This window comes from Schistocerca gregaria, chromosome 11 (assembly GCF_023897955.1).
Source record: "Schistocerca gregaria isolate iqSchGreg1 chromosome 11, iqSchGreg1.2, whole genome shotgun sequence".
Lineage (NCBI taxonomy): Eukaryota > Metazoa > Arthropoda > Insecta > Orthoptera > Acrididae > Schistocerca > Schistocerca gregaria.
Window position 1 is genome coordinate 4,840,939 of NC_064930.1, and position 15,133 is coordinate 4,856,071.

At 49.5% G+C, this 15,133-nt stretch overlaps 5 non-coding genes across 5 annotated transcripts; all 5 read right to left on the reverse strand.

Annotated features, from left to right (window-relative positions):
* Positions 1-3,743: 3,743 nt before the first annotated feature.
* On the reverse strand, positions 3,744-3,817 carry Trnaa-agc (transfer RNA alanine (anticodon AGC)). The gene has a single exon. It is a non-coding gene; the product is annotated as a tRNA-Ala (tRNA).
* A 5,767-nt stretch (positions 3,818-9,584) lies between these two features.
* Positions 9,585-9,658, reverse strand: Trnaa-agc (transfer RNA alanine (anticodon AGC)). Its single transcript has one exon. It is a non-coding gene; the product is annotated as a tRNA-Ala (tRNA).
* Positions 9,659-11,045: 1,387 nt separating this feature from the next.
* On the reverse strand, positions 11,046-11,119 carry Trnap-agg (transfer RNA proline (anticodon AGG)). Its single transcript has one exon. It is a non-coding gene; the product is annotated as a tRNA-Pro (tRNA).
* Positions 11,120-12,505: 1,386 nt separating this feature from the next.
* Positions 12,506-12,579, reverse strand: Trnaa-agc (transfer RNA alanine (anticodon AGC)). The gene has a single exon. It is a non-coding gene; the product is annotated as a tRNA-Ala (tRNA).
* Positions 12,580-13,965: 1,386 nt separating this feature from the next.
* Trnap-agg (transfer RNA proline (anticodon AGG)) lies at positions 13,966-14,039 on the reverse strand. Its single transcript has one exon. It is a non-coding gene; the product is annotated as a tRNA-Pro (tRNA).
* Between the last annotated feature and the right edge of the window lie 1,094 nt (positions 14,040-15,133).

The window sequence follows — 15,133 nt, forward strand, 5'->3', positions numbered from 1 at the left end:
AGCGGCGAAGGTACCAGAATACAAAGGCGCGGACACGTTCATATACACAAGAGTTCCAAGTAGTTTCGATGCTCTGGTATTACGAATGCAAATTCCGTCTGTTTTGAACGTCTTAAATTGAAAGGGCGGTCACAAATTGGTCCATTTCACTCCTTGTCCACAATCACACAGCACCTGAGGTAACAAGCACATCTCGAACCCCATTGTGCTCTCCATTGTTCATGCCAACTCAGTGCCTCGCTCTTTGCTACTGTGTAAAACTCTTGTCGTCCAACTGCAAAACACTGGGACACAACAAGTTTCCGCGTCCCCATTGCACTGATCGTACTACGAAACGCTCCCCAAACTTGGCAATCACCCATGCAGATGACTTTTCCGACTTTACACGACGCTCACGCTAGTGACAGCCTTATTTATAGTTCGACGTCGCGCCAAAGCGAATGAGCACATTTCGCCTACGGCTTAGGCCGCTCTTCTAGTGTGGCTGCTCTGTGTCTGCAGGCAGCGAGGGGCTGCAAGCTTCCTGTGTTCGCACCTATATCACCTGTGCTTCCTTGTCAGAGACAGACTATCGCAAAACATACAACTCACTCCATGAATTGATTGCTACGGCATCTGTTATCAGCAGTCACAACCAGCAACACCAGTAGCAGCCGACTGCACGCAAAGAATGGGAACGTGCAGTGGGATTTACGTGAAATCGGCGCAATTGTGGATGCTAATCGTTCGCTTGTATCTGCCTACACACCTCTGCCGGTTGGGAATTATTCCACTTGCATGGCAAGGGTTTCATGTAGGTGCGTTAAAAATTCTGGAGGCGCTGGGTATCGATCCCAGTACCTCTGGCACGCTAAGCCAGCGCTCTACCATCCGAGCTACGCCCACCCCCCCGATAACTAGTAGTGCTACATACAGTCATATCAACGTCACAGACCCTTGCACTCCCATTATTCCGCAGACAAACACTACTCTCTATGTATCAGTGAGGGTGTCTTTCAGGTTTCGTGCATTCTGTATCGAATCGTAGTTGGCCACAATGAAAGTGGCACGCATAACGTCGAAAATAGAGTTCAGACACCGCTCTGAGTAAGACGAACGTGTTGTCCACCTCTAGACTTCAATGACGTTAAGCCGTGATACCTAAGACAGATCTGCACTCGATGACACCACGATAACAGCCGATCCCCACACTTACATCTTGCTCTCCTTATGACAGTATACATAGTATCAGTCTGTGACGCTGGTTTTGCAACTTCTTGCGTGCGTTTATGTTCGCCGCGACCAACACTTACCATGCACTGAACACAAAACATGGAGGAGCCGGGGCTTGAACCCGAGACCGTTCACACGCTAAGCGAACGATCTGCCAACTGAGCTACAGCTACACACACGACCAAGCCTGGCTATTCTTCATTCTTTGCGACTCTGATGTGCACGGACACGATGGTTGGTTGGTTTGTAGCGGCGAAGGTACCAGAATACAAAGGCGCGGACACGTTCATATACACAAGAGTTCCAAGTAGTTTAGATGCTCTGGTATTACGAATGCAAATTCCGTCTGTTTTGAACGTCTTAAATTGAAAGGGCGGTCACAAATTGGTCCATTTCACTCCTTGTCCACAATCACACAGCACCTGAGGTAACAATCACATCTCGAACCCCATTGTGCTCTCCATTGTTCATGCCAACTCAGTGCCTCGCTCTTTGCTACTGTGTAAAACTCTTGTCGTCCAACTGCAAAACACTGGGACACAACAAGTTTCCGCGTCCCCATTGCACTGATCGTACTACGAAACGCTCCCCAAACTTGGCAATCACCCATGCAGATGACTTTTCCGACTTTACACGACGCTCACGCTAGTGACAGCCTTATTTATAGTTCGACGTCGCGCCAAAGCGAATGAGCACATTTCGCCTACGGCTTAGGCCGCTCTTCTAGTGTGGCTGCTCTGTGTCTGCAGGCAGCGAGGGGCTGCAAGCTTCCTGTGTTCGCACCTATATCACCTGTGCTTCCTTGTCAGAGACAGACTATCGCAAAACATACAACTCACTCCATGAATTGATTGCTACGGCATCTGTTATCAGCAGTCACAACCAGCAACACCAGTAGCAGCCGACTGCACGCAAAGAATGGGAACGTGCAGTGGGATTTACGTGAAATCGGCGCAATTGTGGATGCTAATCGTTCGCTTGTATCTGCCTACACACCTCTGCCGGTTGGGAATTATTCCACTTGCATGGCAAGGTGCTCATGTAGGTGCGTTAAAAATTCTGGAGGCGCTGGGTATCGATCCCAGTACCTCTCGCACGCTAAGCCAGCGCTCTACCATCCGAGCTACGCCCACCCCCCCGATAACTAGTAGTGCTACATACAGTCATATCAACGTCACAGACCCTTGCACTCCCATTATTCCGCAGACAAACACTACTCTCTATGTATCAGTGAGGGTGTCTTTCAGGTTTCGTGCATTCTGTATCGAATCGTAGTTGGCCACAATGAAAGTGGCACGCATAACGTCGAAAATAGAGTTCAGACACCGCTCTGAGTAAGACGAACGTGTTGTCCACCTCTAGACTTCAATGACGTTAAGCCGTGATACCTAAGACAGATCTGCACTCGATGACACCACGATAACAGCCGGTCCCCACACTTACATCTTGCTCTCCTTATGACAGTATACATCGTATCAGTCTGTGACGCTGGTTTTGCAACTTCTTGCGTGCGTTTATGTTCGCCGCGACCAACACTTACCATGCACTGAACACAAAACATGGAGGAGCCGGGGCTTGAACCCGAGACCGTTCACACGCTAAGCGAACGATCTGCCAACTGAGCTACAGCTACACACACGACCAAGCCTGGTTATTCTCCATTCTTTGCGACTCTGATGTGCACGGACACGATGGTTGGTTGGTTTGTAGCGGCGAAGGTACCAGAATACAAAGGCGCGGACACGTTCATATACACAAGAGTTCCAAGTAGTTTCGATGCTCTGGTATTACGAATGCAAATTCCGTCTGTTTTGAACGTCTTAAATTGAAAGGGCGGTCACAAATTGGTCCATTTCACTCCTTGTCCACAATCACACAGCACCTGAGGTAACAAGCACATCTCGAACCCCATTGTGCTCTCCATTGTTCATGCCAACTCAGTGCCTCGCTCTTTGCTACTGTGTAAAACTCTTGTCGTCCAACTGCAAAACACTGGGACACAAAGAGTTTCCGCGTCCCCATTGCACTGATCGTACTACGAAACGCTCCCCAAACTTGGCAATCACCCATGCAGATGACTTTTCCGACTTTACACGACGCTCACGCAACGCTCACGCTAGTGACAGCCTTATTTATAGTTCGACGTCGCGCCAAAGCGAATGAGCACATTTCGCCTACGGCTTAGGCCGCTCTTCTAGTGTGGCTGCTCTGTGTCTGCAGGCAGCGAGGGGCTGCAAGCTTCCTGTGTTCGCTCCTATATCACCTGTGCTTCCTTGTCAGAGACAGACTATCGCAAAACATACAACTCACTCCATGAATTGATTGCTACGGCATCTGTTATCAGCAGTCACAACCAGCAACACCAGTAGCAGCCGACTGCACGCAAAGAATGGGAACGTGCAGTGGGATTTACGTGAAATCGGCGCAATTGTGGATGCTAATCGTTCGCTTGTATCTGCCTACACACCTCTGCCGGTTGGGAATTATTCCACTTGCATGGCAAGGTGCTCATGTAGGTGCGTTAAAAATTCTGGAGGCGCTGGGTATCGATCCCAGTACCTCTCGCACGCTAAGCGAGCGCTCTACCATCTGAGCTACGCCCACCACCCCGATAACTAGTAGTGCTACATACAGTCATATCAACGTCACAGACCCTTGCACTCCCATTATTCCGCAGACAAACACTACTCTCTATGTATCAGTGAGGGTGTCTTTCAGGTTTCGTGCATTCTGTATCGAATCGTAGTTGGCCACAATGAAAGTGGCACGCATAACGTCGAAAATAGAGTTCAGACACCGCTCTGAGTAAGACGAACGTGTTGTCCACCTCTAGACTTCAATGACGTTAAGCCGTGATACCTAAGACAGATCTGCACTCGATGACACCACGATAACAGCCGATCCCCACACTTACATCTTGCTCTCCTTATGACAGTATACATCGTATCAGTCTGTGACGCTGGTTTTGCAACTTCTTGCGTGCGTTTATGTTCGCCGCGACCAACACTTACCATGCACTGAACACAAAACATGGAGGAGCCGGGGCTTGAACCCGAGACCGTTCACACGCTAAGCGAACGATCTGCCAACTGAGCTACAGCTACACACACGACCAAGCCTGGCTATTCTTCATTCTTTGCGACTCTGATGTGCACGGACACGATGGTTGGTTGGTTTGTAGCGGCGAAGGTACCAGAATACAAAGGCGCGGACACGTTCATATACACAAGAGTTCCAAGTAGTTTAGATGCTCTGGTATTACGAATGCAAATTCCGTCTGTTTTGAACGTCTTAAATTGAAAGGGCGGTCACAAATTGGTCCATTTCACTCCTTGTCCACAATCACACAGCACCTGAGGTAACAAGCACATCTCGAACCCCATTGTGCTCTCCATTGTTCATGCCAACTCAGTGCCTCGCTCTTTGCTACTGTGTAAAACTCTTGTCGTCCAACTGCAAAACACTGGGACACAACAAGTTTCCGCGTCCCCATTGCACTGATCGTACTACGAAACGCTCCCCAAACTTGGCAATCACCCATGCAGATGACTTTTCCGACTTTACACGACGCTCACGCTAGTGACAGCCTTATTTATAGTTCGACGTCGCGCCAAAGCGAATGAGCACATTTCGCCTACGGCTTAGGCCGCTCTTCTAGTGTGGCTGCTCTGTGTCTACAGGCAGCGAGGGGCTGCAAGCTTGATGTGTTCGCACCTATATCACCTGTGCTTCCTTGTCAGAGACAGACTATCGCAAAACATACAACTCACTCCATGAATTGATTGCTACGGCATCTGTTATCAGCAGTCACAACCAGCAACACCAGTAGCAGCCGACTGCACGCAAAGAATGGGAACGTGCAGTGGGATTTACGTGAAATCGGCGCAATTGTGGATGCTAATCGTTCGCTTGTATCTGCCTACACACCTCTGCCGGTTGGGAATTATTCCACTTGCATGGCAAGGTGCTCATGTAGGTGCGTTAAAAATTCTGGAGGCGCTGGGTATCGATCCCAGTACCTCTCGCACGCTAAGCCAGCGCTCTACCATCCGAGCTACGCCCACCCCCCCGATAACTAGTAGTGCTACATACAGTCATATCAACGTCACAGACCCTTGCACTCCCGTTATTCCGCAGACAAACACTACTCTCTATGTATCAGTTAGGGTGTCTTTCAGGTTTCGTGCATTCTGTATCGAATCGTAGTTGGCCACAATGAAAGTGGCACGCATAACGTCAAAAATAGAGTTCAGACACCGCTCTGAGTAAGACGAACGTGTTGTCCACCTCTAGACTTCAATGACGTTAAGCCGTGATACCTAAGACAGATCTGCACTCGATGACACCACGATAACAGCCGGTCCCCACACTTACATCATGCTCTCCTTATGACAGTATACATCGTATCAGTCTGTGACGCTGGTTTTGCAACTTCTTGCGTGCGTTTATGTTCGCCGCGACCAACACTTACCATGCACTGAACACAAAACATGGAGGAGCCGGGGCTTGAACCCGAGACCGTTCACACGCTAAGCGAACGATCTGCCAACTGAGCTACAGCTACACACACGACCAAGCCTGGTTATTCTCCATTCTTTGCGACTCTGATGTGCACGGACACGATGGTTGGTTGGTTTGTAGCGGCGAAGGTACCAGAATACAAAGGCGCGGACACGTTCATATACACAAGAGTTCCAAGTAGTTTCGATGCTCTGGTATTACGAATGCAAATTCCGTCTGTTTTGAACGTCTTAAATTGAAAGGGCGGTCACAAATTGGTCCATTTCACTCCTTGTCCACAATCACACAGCACCTGAGGTAACAAGCACATCTCGAGCCCCATTGTGCTCTCCATTGTTCATGCCAACTCAGTGCCTCGCTCTTTGCTACTGTGTAAAACTCTTGTCGTCCAACTGCAAAACACTGGGACACAACAAGTTTCCGCGTCCCCATTGCACTGATCGTACTACGAAACGCTCCCCAAACTTGGCAATCACCCATGCAGATGACTTTTCCGACTTTACACGACGCTCACGCTAGTGACAGCCTTATTTATAGTTCGACGTCGCGCCAAAGCGAATGAGCACATTTCGCCTACGGCTTAGGCCGCTCTTCTAGTGTGGCTGCTCTGTGTCTGCAGGCAGCGAGGGGCTGCAAGCTTCCTGTGTTCGCACCTATATCACCTGTGCTTCCTTGTCAGAGACAGACTATCGCAAAACATACAACTCACTCCATTAATTGATTGCTACGGCATCTGTTATCAGCAGTCACAACCAGCAACACCAGTAGCAGCCGACTGCACGCAAAGAATGGGAACGTGCAGTGGGATTTACGTGAAATCGGCGCAATTGTGGATGCTAATCGTTCGCTTGTATCTGCCTACACACCTCTGCCGGTTGGGAATTATTCCACTTGCATGGCAAGGTGCTCATGTAGGTGCGTTAAAAGTTCTGGAGGCGCTGGGTATCGATCCCAGTACCTCTCGCACGCTAAGCCAGCGCTCTACCATCCGAGCTACGCCCACCCCCCCCGATAACTAGTAGTGCTACATACAGTCATATCAACGTCACAGACCCTTGCACTCCCATTATTCCGCAGACAAACACTACTCTCTATGTATCAGTGAGGGTGTCTTTCAGGTTTCGTGCATTCTGTATCGAATCGTAGTTGGCCACAATGAAAGTGGCACGCATAACGTCGAAAATAGAGTTCAGACACCGCTCTGAGTAAGACGAACGTGTTGTCCACCTCTAGACTTCAATGACGTTAAGCCGTGATACCTAAGACAGATCTGCACTCGATGACACCACGATAACAGCCGGTCCCCACACTTACATCTTGCTCTCCTTATGACAGTATACATCGTATCAGTCTGTGACGCTGGTTTTGCAACTTCTTGCGTGCGTTTATGTTCGCCGCGACCAACACTTACCATGCACTGAACACAAAACATGGAGGAGCCGGGGCTTGAACCCGAGACCGTTCACACGCTAAGCGAACGATCTGCCAACTGAGCTACAGCTACACACACGACCAAGCCTGGTTATTCTCCATTCTTTGCGACTCTGATGTGCACGGACACGATGGTTGGTTGGTTTGTAGCGGCGAAGGTACCAGAATACAAAGGCGCGGACACGTTCATATACACAAGAGTTCCAAGTAGTTTCGATGCTCTGGTATTACGAATGCAAATTCCGTCTGTTTTGAACGTCTTAAATTGAAAGGGCGGTCACAAATTGGTCCATTTCACTCCTTGTCCACAATCACACAGCACCTGAGGTAACAAGCACATCTCGAACCCCATTGTGCTCTCCATTGTTCATGCCAACTCAGTGCCTCGCTCTTTGCTACTGTGTAAAACTCTTGTCGTCCAACTGCAAAACACTGGGACACAACAAGTTTCCGCGTCCCCATTGCACTGATCGTACTACGAAACGCTCCCCAAACTTGGCAATCACCCATGCAGATGACTTTTCCGACTTTACACGACGCTCACGCTAGTGACAGCCTTATTTATAGTTCGACGTCGCGCCAAAGCGAATGAGCACATTTCGCCTACGGCTTAGGCCGCTCTTCTAGTGTGGCTGCTCTGTGTCTGCAGGCAGCGAGGGGCTGCAAGCTTCCTGTGTTCGCTCCTATATCACCTGTGCTTCCTTGTCAGAGACAGACTATCGCAAAACATACAACTCACTCCATGAATTGATTGCTACGGCATCTGTTATCAGCAGTCACAACCAGCAACACCAGTAGCAGCCGACTGCACGCAAAGAATGGGAACGTGCAGTGGGATTTACGTGAAATCGGCGCAATTGTGGATGCTAATCGTTCGCTTGTATCTGCCTACACACCTCTGCCGGTTGGGAATTATTCCACTTGCATGGCAAGGTGCTCATGTAGGTGCGTTAAAAATTCTGGAGGCGCTGGGTATCGATCCCAGTACCTCTCGCACGCTAAGCGAGCGCTCTACCATCCGAGCTACGCCCACCCCCCCGATAACTAGTAGTGCTACATACAGTCATATCAACGTCACAGACCCTTGCACTCCCGTTATTCCGCAGACAAACACTACTCTCTATGTATCAGTGAGGGTGTCTTTCAGGTTTCGTGCATTCTGTATCGAATCGTAGTTGGCCACAATGAAAGTGGCACGCATAACGTCGAAAATAGAGTTCAGACACCGCTCTGAGTAAGACGAACGTGTTGTCCACCTCTAGACTTCAATGACGTTAAGCCGTGATACCTAAGACAGATCTGCACTCGATGACACCACGATAACAGCCGGTCCCCACACTTACATCATGCTCTCCTTATGACAGTATACATCGTATCAGTCTGTGACGCTGGTTTTGCAACTTCTTGCGTGCGTTTATGTTCGCCGCGACCAACACTTACCATGCACTGAACACAAAACATGGAGGAGCCGGGGCTTGAACCCGAGACCGTTCACACGCTAAGCGAACGATCTGCCAACTGAGCTACAGCTACACACACGACCAAGCCTGGTTATTCTCCATTCTTTGCGACTCTGATGTGCACGGACACGATGGTTGGTTGGTTTGTAGCGGCGAAGGTACCAGAATACAAAGGCGCGGACACGTTCATATACACAAGAGTTCCAAGTAGTTTCGATGCTCTGGTATTACGAATGCAAATTCCGTCTGTTTTGAACGTCTTAAATTGAAAGGGCGGTCACAAATTGGTCCATTTCACTCCTTGTCCACAATCACACAGCACCTGAGGTAACAAGCACATCTCGAGCCCCATTGTGCTCTCCATTGTTCATGCCAACTCAGTGCCTCGCTCTTTGCTACTGTGTAAAACTCTTGTCGTCCAACTGCAAAACACTGGGACACAACAAGTTTCCGCGTCCCCATTGCACTGATCGTACTACGAAACGCTCCCCAAACTTGGCAATCACCCATGCAGATGACTTTTCCGACTTTACACGACGCTCACGCTAGTGACAGCCTTATTTATAGTTCGACGTCGCGCCAAAGCGAATGAGCACATTTCGCCTACGGCTTAGGCCGCTCTTCTAGTGTGGCTGCTCTGTGTCTGCAGGCAGCGAGGGGCTGCAAGCTTCCTGTGTTCGCACCTATATCACCTGTGCTTCCTTGTCAGAGACAGACTATCGCAAAACATACAACTCACTCCATGAATTGATTGCTACGGCATCTGTTATCAGCAGTCACAACCAGCAACACCAGTAGCAGCCGACTGCACGCAAAGAATGGGAACGTGCAGTGGGATTTACGTGAAATCGGCGCAATTGTGGATGCTAATCGTTCGCTTGTATCTGCCTACACACCTCTGCCGGTTGGGAATTATTCCACTTGCATGGCAAGGTGCTCATGTAGGTGCGTTAAAAATTCTGGAGGCGCTGGGTATCGATCCCAGTACCTCTCGCACGCTAAGCGAGCGCTCTACCATCTGAGCTACGCCCACCCCCCCCGATAACTAGTAGTGCTACATACAGTCATATCAACGTCACAGACCCTTGCACTCCCATTATTCCGCAGACAAACACTACTCTCTATGTATCAGTGAGGGTGTCTTTCAGGTTTCGTGCATTCTGTATCGAATCGTAGTTGGCCACAATGAAAGTGGCACGCATAACGTCGAAAATAGAGTTCAGACACCGCTCTGAGTAAGACGAACGTGTTGTCCACCTCTAGACTTCAGTGACGTTAAGCCGTGATACCTAAGACAGATCTGCACTCGATGACACCACGATAACAGCCGGTCCCCACACTTACATCTTGCTCTCCTTATGACAGTATACATCGTATCAGTCTGTGACGCTGGTTTTGCAACTTCTTGCGTGCGTTTATGTTCGCCGCGACCAACACTTACCATGCACTGAACACAAAACATGGAGGAGCCGGGGCTTGAACCCGAGACCGTTCACACGCTAAGCGAACGATCTGCCAACTGAGCTACAGCTACACACACGACCAAGCCTGGCTATTCTCCATTCTTTGCGACTCTGATGTGCACGGACACGATGGTTGGTTGGTTTGTAGCGGCGAAGGTACCAGAATACAAAGGCGCGGACACGTTCATATACACAAGAGTTCCAAGTAGTTTCGATGCTCTGGTATTACGAATGCAAATTCCGTCTGTTTTGAACGTCTTAAATTGAAAGGGCGGTCACAAATTGGTCCATTTCACTCCTTGTCCACAATCACACAGCACCTGAGGTAACAAGCACATCTCGAGCCCCATTGTGCTCTCCATTGTTCATGCCAACTCAGTGCCTCGCTCTTTGCTACTGTGTAAAACTCTTGTCGTCCAACTGCAAAACACTGGGACACAACAAGTTTCCGCGTCCCCATTGCACTGATCGTACTACGAAACGCTCCCCAAACTTGGCAATCACCCATGCAGATGACTTTTCCGACTTTACACGACGCTCACGCTAGTGACAGCCTTATTTATAGTTCGACGTCGCGCCAAAGCGAATGAGCACATTTCGCCTACGGCTTAGGCCGCTCTTCTAGTGTGGCTGCTCTGTGTCTGCAGGCAGCGAGGGGCTGCAAGCTTCCTGTGTTCGCACCTATATCACCTGTGCTTCCTTGTCAGAGACAGACTATCGCAAAACATACAACTCACTCCATGAATTGATTGCTACGGCATCTGTTATCAGCAGTCACAACCAGCAACACCAGTAGCAGCCGACTGCACGCAAAGAATGGGAACGTGCAGAGGGATTTACGTGAAATCGGCGCAATTGTGGATGCTAATCGTTCGCTTGTATCTGCCTACACACCTCTGCCGGTTGGGAATTATTCCACTTGCATGGCAAGGTGCTCATGTAGGTGCGTTAAAAATTCTGGAGGCGCTGGGTATCGATCCCAGTACCTCTCGCACCCTAAGCGAGCGCTCTACCATCTGAGCTACGCCCACCCCCCCGATAGCTAGTAGTGCTACATACAGTCATATCAACGTCACAGACCCTTGCACTCCCATTATTCCGCAGACAAACACTACTCTCTATGTATCAGTGAGGGTGTCTTTCAGGTTTCGTGCATTCTGTATCGAATCGTAGTTGGCCACAATGAAAGTGGCACGCATAACGTCGAAAATAGAGTTCAGACACCGCTCTGAGTAAGACGAACGTGTTGTCCACCTCTAGACTTCAGTGACGTTAAGCCGTGATACCTAAGACAGATCTGCACTCGATGACACCACGATAACAGCCGGTCCCCACACTTACATCTTGCTCTCCTTATGACAGTATACATCGTATCAGTCTGTGACGCTGGTTTTGCAACTTCTTGCGTGCGTTTATGTTCGCCGCGACCAACACTTACCATGCACTGAACACAAAACATGGAGGAGCCGGGGCTTGAACCCGAGACCGTTCACACGCTAAGCGAACGATCTGCCAACTGAGCTACAGCTACACACACGACCAAGCCTGGCTATTCTCCATTCTTTGCGACTCTGATGTGCACGGACACGATGGTTGGTTGGTTTGTAGCGGCGAAGGTACCAGAATACAAAGGCGCGGACACGTTCATATACACAAGAGTTCCAAGTAGTTTCGATGCTCTGGTATTACGAATGCAAATTCCGTCTGTTTTGAACGTCTTAAATTGAAAGGGCGGTCACAAATTGGTCCATTTCACTCCTTGTCCACAATCACACAGCACCTGAGGTAACAAGCACATCTCGAGCCCCATTGTGCTCTCCATTGTTCATGCCAACTCAGTGCCTCGCTCTTTGCTACTGTGTAAAACTCTTGTCGTCCAACTGCAAAACACTGGGACACAACAAGTTTCCGCGTCCCCATTGCACTGATCGTACTACGAAACGCTCCCCAAACTTGGCAATCACCCATGCAGATGACTTTTCCGACTTTACACGACGCTCACGCTAGTGACAGCCTTATTTATAGTTCGACGTCGCGCCAAAGCGAATGAGCACATTTCGCCTACGGCTTAGGCCGCTCTTCTAGTGTGGCTGCTCTGTGTCTGCAGGCAGCGAGGGGCTGCAAGCTTCCTGTGTTCGCACCTATATCACCTGTGCTTCCTTGTCAGAGACAGACTATCGCAAAACATACAACTCAGTCCATTAATTGATTGCTACGGCATCTGTTATCAGCAGTCACAACCAGCAACACCAGTAGCAGCCGACTGCACGCAAAGAATGGGAACGTGCAGAGGGATTTACGTGAAATCGGCGCAATTGTGGATGCTAATCGTTCGCTTGTATCTGCCTACACGCCTCTGCCGGTTGGGAATTATTCCACTTGCATGGCAAGGTGCTCATGTAGGTGCGTTAAAAATTCTGGAGGCGCTGGGTATCGATCCCAGTACCTCTCGCACGCTAAGCGAGCGCTCTACCATCTGAGCTACGCCCACCCCCCCGATAACTAGTAGTGCTACATACAGTCATATCAACGTCACAGACCCTCGCACTCCCATTATTCCGCAGACAAACACTACTCTCTATGTATCAGTGAGGGTGTCTTTCAGGTTTCGTGCATTCTGTATCGAATCGTAGTTGGCCACAATGAAAGTGGCACGCATAACGTCGAAAATAGAGTTCAGACACCGCTCTGAGTAAGACGAACGTGTTGTCCACCTCTAGACTTCAATGACGTTAAGCCGTGATACCTAAGACAGATCTGCACTCGATGACACCACGATAACAGCTGGTCCCCACACTTACATCTTGCTCTCCTTATGACAGTATACATCGTATCAGTCTGTGACGCTGGTTTTGCAACTTCTTGCGTGCGTTTATGTTCGCCGCGACCAACACTTACCATGCACTGAACACAAAACATGGAGGAGCCGGGGCTTGAACCCGAGACCGTTCACACGCTAAGCGAACGATCTGCCAACTGAGCTACAGCTACACACACGACCAAGCCTGGCTATTCTCCATTCTTTGCGACTCTGATGTGCACGGACACGATGGTTGGTTGGTTTGTAGCGGCGAAGGTACCAGAATACAAAGGCGCGGACACGTTCATATACACAAGAGTTCCAAGTAGTTTCGATGCTCTGGTATTACGAATGCAAATTCCGTCTGTTTTGAACGTCTTAAATTGAAAGGGCGGTCACAAATTGGTCCATTTCACTCCTTGTCCACAATCACACAGCACCTGAGGTAACAAGCACATCTCGAGCCCCATTGTGCTCTCCATTGTTCATGCCAACTCAGTGCCTCGCTCTTTGCTACTGTGTAAAACTCTTGTCGTCCAACTGCAAAACACTGGGACACAACAAGTTTCCGCGTCCCCATTGCACTGATCGTACTACGAAACGCTCCCCAAACTTGGCAATCACCCATGCAGATGACTTTTCCGACTTTACACGACGCTCACGCTAGTGACAGCCTTATTTATAGTTCGACGTCGCGCCAAAGCGAATGAGCACATTTCGCCTACGGCTTAGGCCGCTCTTCTAGTGTGGCTGCTCTGTGTCTGCAGGCAGCGAGGGGCTGCAAGCTTCCTGTGTTCGCACCTATATCACCTGTGCTTCCTTGTCAGAGACAGACTATCGCAAAACATACAACTCACTCCATTAATTGATTGCTACGGCATCTGTTATCAGCAGTCACAACCAGCAACACCAGTAGCAGCCGACTGCACGCAAAGAATGGGAACGTGCAGAGGGATTTACGTGAAATCGGCGCAATTGTGGATGCTAATCGTTCGCTTGTATCTGCCTACACACCTCTGCCGGTTGGGAATTATTCCACTTGCATGGCAAGGTGCTCATGTAGGTGCGTTAAAAATTCTGGAGGCGCTGGGTATCGATCCCAGTACCTCTCGCACCCTAAGCGAGCGCTCTACCATCTGAGCTACGCCCACCCCCCCGATAGCTAGTAGTGCTACATACAGTCATATCAACGTCACAGACCCTTGCACTCCCATTATTCCGCAGACAAACACTACTCTCTATGTATCAGTGAGGGTGTCTTTCAGGTTTCGTGCATTCTGTATCGAATCGTAGTTGGCCACAATGAAAGTGGCACGCATAACGTCGAAAATAGAGTTCAGACACCGCTCTGAGTAAGACGAACGTGTTGTCCACCTCTAGACTTCAGTGACGTTAAGCCGTGATACCTAAGACAGATCTGCACTCGATGACACCACGATAACAGCCGGTCCCCACACTTACATCTTGCTCTCCTTATGACAGTATACATCGTATCAGTCTGTGACGCTGGTTTTGCAACTTCTTGCGTGCGTTTATGTTCGCCGCGACCAACACTTACCATGCACTGAACACAAAACATGGAGGAGCCGGGGCTTGAACCCGAGACCGTTCACACGCTAAGCGAACGATCTGCCAACTGAGCTACAGCTACACACACGACCAAGCCTGGCTATTCTCCATTCTTTGCGACTCTGATGTGCACGGACACGATGGTTGGTTGGTTTGTAGCGGCGAAGGTACCAGAATACAAAGGCGCGGACACGTTCATATACACAAGAGTTCCAAGTAGTTTCGATGCTCTGGTATTACGAATGCAAATTCCGTCTGTTTTGAACGTCTTAAATTGAAAGGGCGGTCACAAATTGGTCCATTTCACTCCTTGTCCACAATCACACAGCACCTGAGGTAACAAGCACATCTCGAGCCCCATTGTGCTCTCCATTGTTCATGCCAACTCAGTGCCTCGCTCTTTGCTACTGTGTAAAACTCTTGTCGTCCAACTGCAAAACACTGGGACACAACAAGTTTCCGCGTCCCCATTGCACTGATCGTACTACGAAACGCTCCCCAAACTTGGCAATCACCCATGCAGATGACTTTTCCGACTTTACACGACGCTCACGCAACGCTCACGCTAGTGACAGCCTTATTTATAGTTCGACGTCGCGCCAAAGCGAATGAGCACATTTCGCCTACGGCTTAGGCCGCTCTTCTAGTGTGGCTGCTCTGTGTCTGCAGGCAGCGAG